This window comes from Hemitrygon akajei, chromosome 11, assembly GCF_048418815.1.
Source record: "Hemitrygon akajei chromosome 11, sHemAka1.3, whole genome shotgun sequence".
In the NCBI taxonomy this organism is placed as follows: domain Eukaryota; kingdom Metazoa; phylum Chordata; class Chondrichthyes; order Myliobatiformes; family Dasyatidae; genus Hemitrygon; species Hemitrygon akajei.
Genome location: NC_133134.1, coordinates 125,983,729 through 125,999,871, shown reverse-complemented (window position 1 = coordinate 125,999,871; position 16,143 = coordinate 125,983,729).

Below are 16,143 nucleotides of genomic sequence, written 5' to 3'. Positions count from 1 at the left end.
CACTCACTTGGAATAATTGGTTGAAAAACCTCAAATGACTTGCTAATGGGGCAAAAAATGGGATATAACATCCACTGGCACTATACCATTCCTCTGCTCCAATTGTGATATGAAGTTGGAATTTAGCCCATGAGTCCATGGGAAATTCAGGATTAACAAAAGAAAAAATAATCTACCTGTCTTGAAGAGATAGAAGATTCCAGTATACTTTCACAATCTAGTGATACAATTTTTATTTCTACATTATGATACCCACCCCACATTTAGTTTATACTCTCTTTCATCTTAATATTACACATCTCACTCTTTGTCCATCTGTACTCTGTCAACTGTAATCAGAAATACCCCATTTTAACATTCATTCTACTTCTTGCATTATCATCTTCATCCAAAAAAAGACATCTAAATTTGATTCTATCAATCTGCAGCTATGAAACTCCATCAATTTTCTGTCACAAATCATAATTAGTCATAACCCAGACTTAATGTAACTGCAGCCTGTCAATCATTATTCTGTTCTCATCATGTCTCCAAACAGTCATAATCAATCTCCCTTTCTTATCTCAAGATGTCTCTGTAGGTTATTAGCTGCTGTATTCTGCCAATAATAAAACTTACAACTTTACCCTTGTGATCTATGTTCTTCATCTGTCAGCCAGCTTTATATAAATGCAAAGGCTATCTTGAACCTGGAGCAAAAATCAAACTGCTGGAAGAACTCAGCCGGTCAGGCAGCATCTGTAAGGCAGAGGGATAGATAATTTTTTTTGTCAAGATTAGGGTATACATCATACATCATATATGATGTATGAGTATACATCATACTCATACATCAGGGTATGTATGAGTCTAATGCAGGGTCTCAACTTGAAATGTCGACCATCATTTTGCCCGTACAGATGCTGCTGGACATGTTGAGTTGTTACAACGGTTTATTTTTTTGGCTCTAGATTCCAGCAAATGGGGTCTCTCATATCTCTACCTTGAATCTAGTTTGCTAATCAAAGCCATATGCAATATTTGCAGTCTTTCAATCTAAATAGTTACACTTAATTGCCAGTTTCATAATTTATTTCATTTCCTAATTACACTTTAACAATTATAATTACATTTGAGAGATTATGTCCACTTTTTCTTAAGTCACCCTTGTTTCTTTCATGCTTAATTATTCCACTTGCATAGTAATTCAGTGACATATCTAGACCGATTAAACGACACAATGCATTGTGCATGATATTGCAGCCTAATGATGGATCAAATAGAGAGAATATTTCATCTGTGAGCAGTGGATTGCATACGTGTCAAGCTACAAATTACTATATTGGTATATGAACATACATGAACAAGGTTTTTAGTTCAGACTTCTAGATTGCTAGTTCAGTGTTGTGCTCATGCAATGAGAAAAAGTTTCAGTTTGAGTTTATACTTCAATTGTATTTTGCTACATACCTTCCACCCATACACAATCTATTCATTACGTATCATTCCAAGTCATGTTTAATATGACCTGTTAATTATACCAACACACCCAGAAACAAAATTTGACAAATAATTCACAGCAAACTTCCCTAAACCTGCCTAACCTTGCCTGTATACAAATTCACAACAGTAATCGGCACAATGGTTAATACATCTTGTCAGTCAAAACTACAGATTTTTCACTTCAGTTACACCCAAATTATAGGTCATATAAGCATACTTCTTGCCTGGACCAGTTTATCAGTAATCAAATAGTTTAATCTGACACAAAAATATAGTGATAGCTATAACAATTATATTCATGAAAGAACAGTTAAATTCAAGAAAAACTGTGGCATTTTTCGCAACCTCAGGAGGATCAGCAATGCTTTACACCCAAGGATGTACTTTTGAAGAATAGCCATTGCCGGTAGGGTGGGAACATATACTGTTTCCTTATGTACTGTATATAAGAGCCAAGTCCAACAAAGGGCAATGAGCCAATAATTCTGTTCAGTGGTGTTGATTGAGGGATAAATGTTCTTAAGGAAAATAAGAAGAAATTTCCATGTACTTTTTCAGAATTGCTTGATTATGTCCATTCTGTGGGATGCAGGTAACACATTCCTTTATGCAGCCTCTCACAATGGTGTTGTCATGAGAAACAGAATAGTCCAGGCAATACTGTTTGTTAAAGGGAAGATGAACTGTGACTGAAGGAGTTCTGTCCGTGTTCACCAAGTGAAGCTGACCTAAAAACTGTAGTGGATTAGCACAACGTAATGCCTGCATTCTATCTCTGAAAGGGGGAATATAAGCTAATCCAGTGGTAAAAAAGGCATATAGCATATCCATTCATTGCTCAGGCATTGATTAGGAAGTTTTGATGCAGTTATATAAAACTTAGGCTTGGCCGCACTTGGATTATTGCATGTAGTTCAGGTTGCCCATTACATAGAGGATGTAGAGGCTCTAGAGCAGGGATTCCCAACCTTTTTTATGCCATGGTCCAATACCATTAAGCAAGGGGGCTGTGGACCCCAGGTTGGAAACCCCTACTCGAGAGGGTGCAGAAGAGGTTTACTGGTATGTTGCCTGGATTAGATGGTATCAGCTACAGTATAAGGAGACATTGGATAAAATTGGATAATTTTCTCTGGTGCATTGAAGGATAATGAGAGGTTTGACAGAAATTTATAGCTTTGAGAGGCATAGATAAGGTAGTCAGGCAGAATCTTTTCTTCAGTGTAGAAATGCTGAATACTAGAGGATATAGCTTTCAGGTGAGTAAAGAAAGTTTAAGAGACTGTGTGGGGCAAGATTTTTACACAGAAGATGGTAGGTGCCACGAGTAGATTACCAGTTGTGGTAGTGGAAGTAGCTAGACTAATGGCATTCAATAGACTATAGATAGATACAAGAATATGCAGGGAATGGAGGGATATGGGTCATGTGCAGGTTGAAGAAATGAGTTTAATTTGGCACCTTGTTCAGCACAGAGAATGTGGGCCAAATAACCTGTCGCTCTTGTGTGTTGCTTTAAGATTTCATGATCGATGTCTATGAACACACAACACCTTTGATGACTAGAAGATGGACAATATCTAGGGCATTCCAGAATCACAAACAGCATTCCCACTCTCTTTGTTGCTAGCCTATGACCATATGTCTTAAGGTCTTCTGGTCTTATAAGCCCATAAGATAAAGGAGCATATTTAGGCCATTTGGCCCATTGAGTCTGTTTCGAAGTTCATTCATGGCTGGTTTATTTTCCCTCTTAACCCCATTCTTCGGTCTTCTCATATCTTTTGATCAACAAATCTCACTAATTTACAACCTATCAACTTCAACTTTAAATATATCCATTGACTTGGGCTCCACAGCTGTCTGTGGCAATGAATTCTACAGATCCACCACCCTTGGGCTGAGAAAATTCCTCCCCATTTCTTTCCTAAAGAAATGTCCTTCTATTTTGAGATAGTGTCCGAGACTCCTCCACAACAAGAAATATCCACTCCATGTCCACCCTATTAAGGCCTTTCGATATTCAATAGGTTTCAGTGAGATCCCCCACATTCTTCTGAACTCCAGTGAGTACAGGCCTATACAGTAACCATTCATTCCTGGGATCATTCTAATCAACCTCTTCTGTATCCTCTCCGATGCACATACTTTCTTAGATAAGGGGCCCAAAACTGCTCACCATATTCCAAATGCAGTCTGACCAATGCCTTGTAAAGCTCAGCATTACATCCTTGCTTTTAAACTCTAGCCCTCTAGAAATGAATGCCAACATTGCATCTGCCTTCCTTACTACCGATTCAACCTGCAAGTTAACCTTTAGAGAATCCTGCACTAGGACACCCAAGTCCCTTTGCACCTCTCTTTTCTGAATGTTATCCCTGCTTAAAAAATAGTCTATGCCTTCATTCCATCTACAAAAACTCTATCACCATGCACTGTATTCCATCTGCCACTTCTTTGCCCATTCTCGTAATCTGTTCAAGTCCTTCTGCAGACCCCCTGATTCCTCAATACAATTTGCCCATCTGCCTATTTTTTTATTGTCCACAAATTGATGGCCATAAAGCCATCAATTCTGCCATCCAGATCATAGATATACTGTACAATGTGAAAAGAAGCAGTCCCAACACTTATCCCTGTGGAACACCTCCAATCACCAGCAGCCAACCAGAAGAGTTCCCCTTTATTCTCACTCACTGCCTTCTGCCAGTCATCCAATCTTTGGCCCATGCTAGTGTATTTCCTGTAATACTGTTGGCTCTTTTCTTGTTTAGCAGTCTCATGTGCAGCACCTTGTCAAAGGTCTTCTGAAAACCAGGAAAAGGACAACAACCAATGTCTATCCTGTCTGCTGTTACCTCAAAAAATTTCAAAATGTTTGTAAGGTAAGATTTTCCCTTGAGGAAACCATGCTGACCTTGGCTCCTTACTAATGGACTTTAACATCTTGCCAACTACTCAAGACAGGCTAACTGGCCAATAATTTTCTGCTTTGTTCTTCCCTCCCTTCTTAAAATGAATGGTTTTCCATTCTTCTGTAATCATTCCAGAATCTAGTGATTCTTGTAAGATCATTACAAATACCTCAACAATCTCTTCACCTATATCTTTCAGAACCCTGGAGTGCAGTCCATCTGGTGCAGGTGACTTGTTCTTTTTCACACCTTGTGGCACATCGGATGGGTTTCTTTTTCCATTTTCATAGCAATTGACTGTTCTTTAAGAGGCTGTGTTGCTAGCTCGACATTCAACCCAGCACAAATGGAAAACATTCAAAGAGCCAGCCAGATTCGAACTCTGGACCATTTGACTTGAAGTCTGGTGCAGATGCTACTACACCACTGGCTGGCAAGGTAACTTATCAACCTTCAGACTTTTCAACTTTCCAAGCACCTTGTTCTTAGTAATAATGACAACATTCACTTTTGTCCTTGATAACCTCAAATTGCTGGCAAGCTGCTGGTATCTTCCAGAGTAAAGCAAAACACTTATTCAGTTTGTCTGTCATTTCTTTGTTCCCCATTACTTTCTCCGACTGTCATTTTCCAGTGGTCCAAAATCCACTCTTGCCTTTCTTATACACTGTATACTGTACATCGAAAAAAATGTTTATTATGCTCTTTTATATTACTGGCTAGTTTACCTTCATATTTCCTCTTCACTCTCCTTATTGCTTCCCACAAATTTTTGAAATATCGTATGTCCTTTCTATTGCTTTTATTCTGCCTTTGACTTCCCTTGTCAGCCACAGTTGCCTCATCTTCCCTTTAGAACACTTCTTTTTTAAATGAACTGATCCTATGTCTCCTGAATTACTCCCAGAAACTCCTGTCATTGCTGCTGTACCATTGTTCCAGCTAGTGTTCCCTTCTAATCAACTTTGACCAGCTCCCCTCTCTATAGTTAACATTACTCAACCATTATACTGATACATCCAATACATCTGACTAGCTTTTCCCTCTCAAGGTGCAGGTGAATTCTATCATATTATATCACTGCCTCCAAAAGGTTCCTTTACCTTAAGCTCCCTAATTAAATCTGGTTCATTACACAATATTTTTTTTGAATTACACAATAATCGGTCCAGACTTGACTTTTCCCTAGTCAGCTTGCTCTTAAATAGTCTTTTTATGGGCATTCTAAAAATCCCTTCTTTTGAGATCTTGCAGCAATCTAATTTTCCCAATTTACCTGCATATTGAAATCCCAATGACCATTGTACCAGTACCCTTTTTTTCAAGTCTTACCTGTGTCATGTTTTAATTTGTTTCCCATATCCTGAGTACTTTTCAGAAACCCGTGTTTAGTCCCATCAAAGTCTTTTTAACCTTACAGTTTCTTAACTCTACCCACAAGGATTCGTCATCTTCTGATTCTATGTCACCTCTTTCAAAGGATTTGATTTCAGTTTTTTAACACCAAAGCCATCCCACCCCTTCTGCTCACCTGCCTGCCTTTTCAATGCAATGTATCTTTGGAGTTAAGCTTCCAAATTTGTTCTTCCTTCAACCACAACTCTGTGATGCTCACACCATCATACCTGCCAATTTCTAATTGTGCTACAAGATTATCTGCCTTATTTTGTATACTGCAAGCATTCAAATATAACACATGCAGTTCTGTTTTCACCACTCTTCTTTTCAATTTTGTCTTCATGTTGCCTGAAGTTAAATTCTTATCTGTTTCTACAATTTTTGTTTTATTCTTTATTCTAGAGACTTCAATAAATTCCCCTACACTCTCCCTCCCTTTTATTTTATCCATACTATTCCAGCCATTGAACCTAAACCATACTACTACCCCCTCCCACCACACTATTTAGTTTAAGATCATAAGACCAGAAGATATAGGAGCAGAATCAGACAATTAGGTCCACCAAGTCTGCTCTGTCATTTCATTAAGGCTAATTAAATTTTCCTCTCAGCCCCTATCTCCTGCCTCCTTCCGTATTCCTTCATGCCCTGACCAGTCAAGAATCTATCAACCTCTGCCTTAAATATACATAAAGATTTTGCCTCCATAGCTGCCCATGGCAAAGAATTCCACAGATTCGCCAGTCTCTGGCTAACAAAATTCCTCCTCATCTCTGTTCTCAAAGGGCGCCCAAATATTCCGAGGCTGTGTCCACTGGTCTTAGACTCTCCCACCATAGGAAACATCGTAAAGTTTCAACATTACATCATTGCTTTTATACATATTCTAGTCCTCTTGAAATTAATGCTAACATTGCATTTACCTTTCTTACCACAAACTTAACCTGCAAATTAACCTTTTGGGAATCCTGCGGAAGGACTCTCAAGTCCCTTTGCATCAGGTTTTTGTATTTTCTGTCAATTTAGAAAATAATCAGCCCTTTCATTTCTTCTACCAAAATGCATAACCATACACTTCCTGACACAGTATTCCATCTGCCATTTCTTTGCTCATTCTCTTAATTTGTCTAAGTCTTTCTTAGCGTCCCTACTTCCTCAAAACTACCTGCCCTTCCACCTATCTTTAAAGCCCCATCCACAGCAAGGTTTGCCAGGACCCTGTCCCAGCATGGTTCAGGTGGAGCCCACCCCATCGGAATGGCTGTCTCCTTACCAGTGCTGGTGCCAATGTCTCATGAATTCAAAGCAGCTTCTCCCGTACCAAAGCAATACAAACAAAAGTGCTGGAGAGACTCCACAGGTGAGGCATCATCTATGGAAATGAATAAACAGTTGATGTTTTGGGCAGAGCTTCTTCGCCAAGTGTGAAAAAGAAGGAGGAAGATGCTGGAATAAAATGATGGGGGATGGGTAAAAGCTAGAAGGTGATAAGTGAATCCAAGTGGATGGGTGAGGGGGGATGAAGTAAGAATCTGCGAGGTGATGGGTGGAAAAGGTAAAAGGCTGCAAAAGAAAGTATCTCCTGTGGTGCATAGTGGATCAGGGATGAAAGGGAAGATGGAGGGGCACAAGGGGAAGTGATAGGCAGGTGAGGAGAAGGGGTCAGAGTTGGAAAATGGAGAAGAGGCAATGGGGAGGGGGTACAAAATAACCAGAATAATTCTCTGATTTTATTAACCTTGTGCCAATATTTATGTAACTCAGGTAACAAAGCAGCGATTATTACTTTTTTTCTAGCTGCTCAAATTCTGTCAGCAGAACCTCTTTCTTTGTTCTTCCTACATAGATTAATACACTGATGAATAGCTGAGAAAGCAGCCAGAGGGGGAAATTTACATCTGCATGTCCATACCCTATGGAGAAAATGGTGATGGGGACGTCTGTTGGTAACACTGTGACTACTGGCTGAGTTGAACATCACGGTAAATCCTCATCCTCATATCCAGCGATTCCTCCTTGTGCACAGTTCAAATTCTTTCTACAATTCTTTCCTCACACCATTTCTGCCCCACATACTTCCTGCCCTATGAAGCTATTTTTACCTCAGACACACAAGACAGAAATCTGTCAAGTTATTGCAGGGAAATTAAAATGATAACGAATGAGAAGACATTGCTACTTGATTTCATGATCACTTTTACCAGACTGCACAATCAACTAAACAACAGCCATACACCAAAGGCTTGCTTCTTTAATTGTATAACATGTTATATGTACTGAATGGAAAGCATATAGCGAGAGGGTGTAAATACAAACACAGAGCAACAAAGAAGAGAGCGACCTATGCCATACTTGCAGTTAGCGCTGCTGTCACATAGCTCCAGCAACCCAGGTTCAATTCTCAACTCAGATACTGTCTGTGTGGAGTTTGCATGCTCTTGTTGTGGTTGTGTAGATTTCCCTCCAATGCTCTGCTTTCCTCCCATATTCCAAAGTCATGCAAGTGGGTGAAATGACCATTCTAAATTACTGCTTGTAAGTGGGCAGCTAAAAGATCCAACAAGTCAATTCTTGAAGAAATACAGCCAGACTGCTCACTAGGAGGCTTGATTACGAGGCAAAAGCTTAAATATTTTGGCCACATTATGAGAAGACTCTCATGTTAGGTAAAACAGAAGGTAAAAGAAGGAGAGGACAACAGAGGCTACAATGGATAGATAATATTACTCAGACAATGCGTATGAGGCTGTTTCCAACAAGAAGAGGAGACCATGAGATCATGACGAGTCAGACTCAACAACAACAGGTGGCAGGACTCTAAGGGGAGTTGATCGGCATGTGAAAGAAAAATACTGTAGGGATAGAGGGAAGAAGAGGGGGATGGAGTGATGAGATTGTTTGGCACTATGGATCTATCATCCTTCCAAGTAAGTAAGCTACCTCCCCAAAGACCAAGGTAACATTGAAACTATTGCAGACCACATTGAATTTGATTTGTGTTACCCCTGGCCTATGTGTGGCTATGTTGGGGAAACAGGATGAATTTAAATTTGGAGAGCTGATCGACAGCAAATGGTTTACGTTGTGGACTGACACAGCAGCAGCTTGTTCCATTATGGGCAATCATTCATACAATAAGTAAAATGATTACCTACCCTTAGCACAAAGCACGGTCTTACTTGGGCAAAGTTTTAAATGTAAATACAATGAAAGGAGGTTACAACCATCGGCATGTAGAATTGCCTGACAGATGTTGGCTAACATGGGTGTGGCTGCCCAGCACAGTGATGCATGGCTCAGGCAGCACCTTGTTTGACCTGTTGCTGGGGACCAGTAGGGATATTCCATGTATGGACTAAGCATCTGAATCCAATTGTATCTCTTATCATCTCCTTTGGGACATGATGGAAGTATCCATATGAATACCAGTGAAATCATGCCTGGAAACATAAATTCTCATAGAAAGTGGAATTTGTGATGTCTGCACTGGAATCACAGGACTGATGAAAGGTCTTGGCACAAAATGTGGACTGTTTGTTCCCTCTATAGATGCTGCTTGATCTGCTGACTTCCTCCAGTGCTTTGTGTGTTGCTCTGGCCCTCATGAGTCAGGGCACCCTGTTACAGGAAAAATGTAATTAAACTAGAAAGAATTCAAAAAAGATTTACCAGGATGTCACATGGACATAGGGGCCTGACTTGGTCATTGAGAAACGGTTGAATAGACTAAGACCCTATTCCTTGGAAGGTAGGAGGTGTCCTGATAGAAGTATGTAAGGTCGGGAGGGGTATAGATGTGGAGAAAGCACATGGTTTTTTTCCTAAGGAGTGTTACCAAAAACAAGATGCCATAGATTAAAGATCTGAGGGAAGAGATTTACAAAGGGCATCAAGAGTAGCTTCTTCATTCAAAGGGTGGTGCTCCTTTGAATTGAGCTACCAGAAATAGTGGGTGAGGCTGACATATTAGCAATATTTAAAAGCTGCCTAGATAAGTATGAATAATAGATATTTAGAGGGAGGATGGGAATTACTCGCCAATCAACACAGTAAGCATGGAGAAATTGGGTGTAAGGGCCTGCTTCCATATTCTATATCTACGTGACTCTATGACTCTAACATCAATTGGAACAATCTCAAGAGCAATGAACAACTTATGATGAAGGCTGATTAACCCAAAATGTTGTTCCTGTTTCTCACTTTGTGGAGTGTCTCTGTTAATTTCTCTTTTTATGATTATAAAGTTAGATGTATCTCAGGCAGAAGTATGGCCAGATGTGGTTAAGTCATCATTACCTCTTTATTGATACACAAAAGATTCTGGACTGTATAGTATCAAACCATCACCAAGGATTTGCCAGTTCATAATGGACAAAATTTGTAAGTTAAAAACAATTGCCTTTGCAAATGGGATAATCTTATCATCATCAAAACTAATGCAGAAGGCAATAATTTATGAACAGATTTTAAGCACCACCATCAACACAAATTGAACCTTAAATGATCAAATAAACTTTCATTTTAATTATGAATCAGCACACTTTATTGGTCATTCTGGTGCCAAGGCTGATGTATCATGGCATCCTATAGGATTTCAGAGATAGGTAGTGTTGATACTACAGTCCACATTAGTAATTTACTTAGTGTTTAGGATCTTATCGCAGAAATGGGAGCATTATTAGGACATGCACTGCCCAGGATCTATGCCAGGAGCCTAGTTGAGGGGTCAGTTCTCTGCTGGCATTCCCACAACAATGAAATGGTTAAAGACATCTCATCTTCACTTGGCTCAGTGTGAACTGAGCCTAGCTGCCTGTGTGCTGGTGTGGATTGGGCTGAGGTAAGTGTTACATCTGTCAGTGCTAAGATTGCAGTTCAGGCCTGTACCCTTGCCTAATTATTTATGGGGATCGGCAACACCTCGATAGATCAGGCAGATCCTATGGACTTTCTCATCGTCTTCTTCTTGAATGTTGTGTACGCCGATATATCTCTTCTTTAATTTGCATAATAACATTTCTCAGTCCAAACTCAAATGCCAAAAGTCACTGTTGAACTTGTTACTGTGGGGAAATCTCCAGGCTTGGGAGAGTCATGTAGGTTTTCCGATCACAAATAAAACAAATGCTGAGGTAATGCAATGAGTTGACAAACATTCTCTCAGTATCAAAGCCAAATATGATATCGTTTTACATGACCAAATTTGTCCACTGACCTAGATTATTTGAAGAGGTTGATGAAAAAAGTTATACTAAATGCCCTGAGAAGATGTACTTTGGATGAATTATCTTCCAGAATTATAAATATAAAGCCTATTGCAAAAATGTGTACATTAATCAGGTATTGGAAAGCAACCAGAAGCCATCATAAGTTTGCTTGTACGGGACAACACTAACTTTATAGACATGCAAATGAAAGACGATCACTTTAAAGAGATTTTTTTTGTCAGAAAGTCAATGACAACCTTCTGGTTCTCACAGGCGCACATTCGAAAAAGATGACTTTGAATTTATTGCAATCTGTACTCAGACATTAAATTCTGAAACATACAACTGGAGACTAAAATGGATCTTTGCAACATATGAAATACCTGAGGTGTTAGTATTTGAGAAGACCGTAAGACCATAAGATATTGGAGCAGAATTAGACCATTTGGCCATCAAGTCTGCTCTGCCATTTGATCATAGTTGATCCATTTCCCTCTCAACCCCTTTCTCTTGCCTTCTCCCCATAACCTTTTAAGCCCTGACTTATCAAAAATCTATCAACCACTGCCTTAAATACACTCAATGACCTGGTCTCCACAGCTGCCTACGGCAACAAATTCCACAAATTCACCACCCATTGGCTAAAGAAATTCCTCCCCACTCCATTCTAAATGGACGTCCCTCTACTGATGTTGTGCCTATTGGTCCACCATAGGAAACATCATCTCCACATCCATCCTATCTAGGCTTTTCAACATTCAATAGGTTTCAATGAGATTCCCCCTTCACTCTTCTAAATTCTAGAAAGTACAGGCCCAGAGCCACCAAATGCTCTTCATATGATAAGTCTTTCAATCCCAGAATCATTTTCGTGAACCTTCTTTGAACTGCCTCCAATGTAAGCACATACTTACTTCAATAAGGAGCCCCAACCTGCTCACAATACTCTGTGAGACCTCACCAGTGCTTATAAGGCATTACATCCTTGTTTATATATTCTAGTCATCTTGAAATGATTCAAGATTCCAGTACATTTATTATCAAAGAATGTATGGATTATACAACCGTGAGATTTGTCTTCTTACAGGCAGCCACAAAGCAAGAAATCCAAAAGAACCCAAATAAAAAAAATACTAACACCTAATGTGCAGAGAAAGAGAGAAAGAAAACAAATCATGCAAACAATAAAAGCGAGCACAGTATTCCAAACCAAATTGAGCCCTAGATCCGAATCTCTGGAGCAGCCCGGGGTAGGTCCAAAGCACTGGTTCATCACCTTAGTGGGACAATTAGCAGTGAGGCTCATAGACACAAAGCACAGCAGCTAGGGCAGTATCACAAACTCAGTGTTACTGTCACGGTCCCGACCGTTAATTTCTCTTATTATCCAAATTCCCTTTTACCTGTGTTCTCCTGGGCACCTTGATTGCGGCACCTGATTCTCTTCTAAACCTGCTGCATAAACACCCTGGCTTTGCATCCACTCGTTGCCAGACTGTTGCTTCAGCCAGTGCTGTAATTCATGTTCCCAGCCGCTTAGAATGGTATATTCTAAGTTCTACTTCAGTACTGAAGTTTACCTGTGTAACTCTGTCTCGCCGTGTCAAGAGAAGTATTGTCTCCCATTTTCCGTTCCATGTAACGCTCCATGTCAAGATAAGTGTTGTCTGCCACCTGTCTCCTGTTTGTTGTTTAGGTCCAGCAAAGCCTGTGTCATGAAGAGTATTGTCTGCCATTTGCCTTTCCATTTAACGCTCTGTGTCAAGAAAAGTTTTGCCTGTCTCCTGCTCCTCCATTCACCCGCGCTGTTTGCCTGTATTAATTCTGTCTCTCGGCCACTTAGAATTGTGTATTCCAAGTTCTGTTTCCATGCTGTTTGCCTGTATTAATTCCATCTCTCCACCACTTAGGATTGTGTATTCCAAGTTCTGTTCCATGCTGTTTGCCTGTGTTAACCCTGTCCCTCTGTGTTAATAAGAGCGTTGCATGCCACCTGTCTTCCCGTTCGTCCTTCTGCCTGTTGTTAGCCTTAAGCCACTCTCGCACCCTGATCTGCATCCCTGCTCTGCCTCGTTCCGCTGCCCGCCTACGCCCTCCGTTGTCTCGGTGGTTAAACACTGTGTTCTCACCATAGCGACCCGGGCTCTTACTTTCTTAAACAGCCTCACATGTGGCACCTTGTCAAAGTTCTTTTGAAAATCATAATACACAACATCCACTGATTCTCCATTACCTTCCCAGCCAATGATATCAGGCAAACTGGTCTATAATTCCTTTCTTCTGCTTCCTTTGCTTCTTGAAAAATGCAGTGACATTTGCAATTTTCCAGTCCTCCAGAACCATGTCAGAATCTAGTGACTCTTGAAAGATCATAACCATGCCATCACAATCTCTTCAGCTACTTCATTCAGAACCCTTGGATGTGGTCAATTTGGTCCATTTATCTACCATGAGACATTTCAGCTTCCCAAGCACCTTCTCCCTAGCAGTATCAACTATACTCACTTCTGCCTCCTGATAATTTTGAACTTCTGACATACAGCTAGTATCTTCCACAGTGGAGAGTGATGCAAAATACTTATAAAGTTCTTCCTCCATTTCTGTGACTCCATTACTACCTCTCTAGCATCATTTTCTAGCAGTTTTGTATCTATTTTCACCTCCCTTTTACTCTTTATATATTTGAAAAATCTTTTGGTATTGCCTTTGATAGTATTGGCTTGCTTACCTTCATATTTCATCTTTTCACATCTTATGGCTGTTTTCAGTTGTCTTCTGTTGGTTTTTAAGAGCTTCCCAATCTTTTAACTTCCCACTAATTTCTTCTCAATTATATGCCTTCACTTTTGCTTTTATGTTGGCTTTGACTCTCCTTGACAATCCCTGTTGTGTTATCCTACACTTAGAATACCTCTTCTTCTTTGGAATGTATCTATCCTGCACCTTCCAAATTGCTCCCGGAAGCTCCAACCATTGCTGGTCTGCATAATCCCTGCTAGTGTCACCTTCCAATCAACTTTGGCCAGCTCTGCTCTCATGTCTCTGTAATTCCCTTTACTCCACTGTAATACTGATAGTTCTGACTTCAGTTTCTCTTTTTCCAATTGCAGGGTGAATATATCAAATTATGATCACTATCTTCTAAAGTTTCCTTTACCTTAAGCTCCCTAATCACTTTCAGATCATTACACAACATCCAACCCCGAATTGCCTTTTCACTAGGGGGCTTGACCACAAGCTGCTCTTAAAAACCCACCCTGTAGGCATTCTACATATTCTCTTTCTTGCATTCCAGAGTCTGCACCAACCTGATTTTCCCAATCTATCTGCATTTTGAAATGCCCATGACTATTTCAACATTGCCCTTTTGAATTGCATTTTCTATCTCCTGTTGTAAATTGTAAACCACATCCTGGCAACTATTCGGAGGGCTATATATAACTCTCATCAGGGTGTTTTTCATCCTTAAAGCAGCTCCTTAACTCTACCCATAAGAGTTCTACATCTTCCGACCCTATGTCATCTTCTTTTTATGATTGATTTCATTTCTTTACCAACAGAACCACCCCACCCCATTTGCCTACCTACCTGTCAGTTTCAATAGATGGTGTATCCTTGGAAGTTAAGCTCCCAACTATAATCATCTTCCAGCTACGACTCAGTGATACCCACAATGTCATATCTGCCAATCTCTAAATGCGCTACAAGATAATCTGCCTTATTTTGCATACTGTGTACATTAAAATATAACACCTTCAGTCCTGTATTCATCAGTTTTTGTGATTTTGTCCCCATTACACTGCAACTCATTCCACTGAATGTAAGTTTGCCTATGATCTACCTGTCCTTCCTGACAGTCTCACTACACACTGCCTCTGTTTACATAACAACTGCACCATTCTCAGCCCCATCACTCTGCCAAACTTGTTTAAACGCTCCCCAACAGTTGTAGCAAACCTGCCTGCAAGGATATTGGTCCCCCTCAGCTTCATTTCTAACCTGTCCCATTTGTATGGGTCATACCTTTCCCAGAAGAGCTCCCACTGATCCAGAAACCTGAAACCTTGTCCCCTACACCAGTTCCTTAGCCATACATTCATCTGCCAAATCATCGTCTTCTTCCCCTCACTGGCATGTAATCCAACGATTACTACCCTGGAGGTCCTGATTTCAGCTTTCTACCTAGCTCCCTAAATTCCCTCTTCAGTACCTCCTCCCTTTTCCTACCTACGGTATGTCATTGGTACCAACATGTACCAAGACTTCTGGCTGCTCACCCTCCCCCTTTAGAATGCGTGGACCTGATCCGAGCCAACCATGACCATCGCACCTGGGAGGCAACATATCATTTGGCTATCTCTATTGCATCCACATGTGTTGTCGTTTGGCCAAGTGGTTAAGGCGTTTGTCTTGTTATCTGAAGGTCGCTAGTTCGAGCCTTGGCTGAGGCTGCATGCGTGTCCTTGAGCAAGGCACTTAACCACATGTAGCTCTGCGACGACACTGGTGCCAAGCTGTATGGGTCCTAATGTCCTTCCCTTGGACAACATTGGTGGCATTGAGAGGGGAGACTTGCAGCTTGGGCATCTTGTGCCCTGGAAACTTTCCAAGGTGCAAATCCATGGTCTATCGAGACTAATGGGGGCCTACACTACATTGCATCCACATAATCTTGTGCTTCTAATCTTCTCCCTATCACTACTGCGGTCCTCTTGTATTCTGATCCACAACACCAGACTCAGTGTCCGAGACGCAGTCACTGTGGCTTCCCACTTGTAGGTCGTCTCACTCAAAGTGGTATACTTACTAATGAGGAGATTGGCCACAAGAGTACTCTGGACTGGCTGAACATTTCCTTTTCCTCTCATTACTTTCCTACTGCACCTTCGGGTAACTACCTTCCTGTAGCTCCTAGCTATCACCTCCTCAGTTTTTTGTATGAGCTAAAGGTCATCAAGCTGCAACTCCAGTTCCTTAACATGGTCTCTGACTAGACATAACTCAGTGAACCTCGTACAGGTGTTGTCATCTGGGAGGCTGCAAATTTCCCAGAATTCCCTCATCTCCTTCAAAGAACACAACACAGACCCTGGAGCTATTCGCATTGCACTAACTATGTAATATCAGTGGAAGGCTGAAGA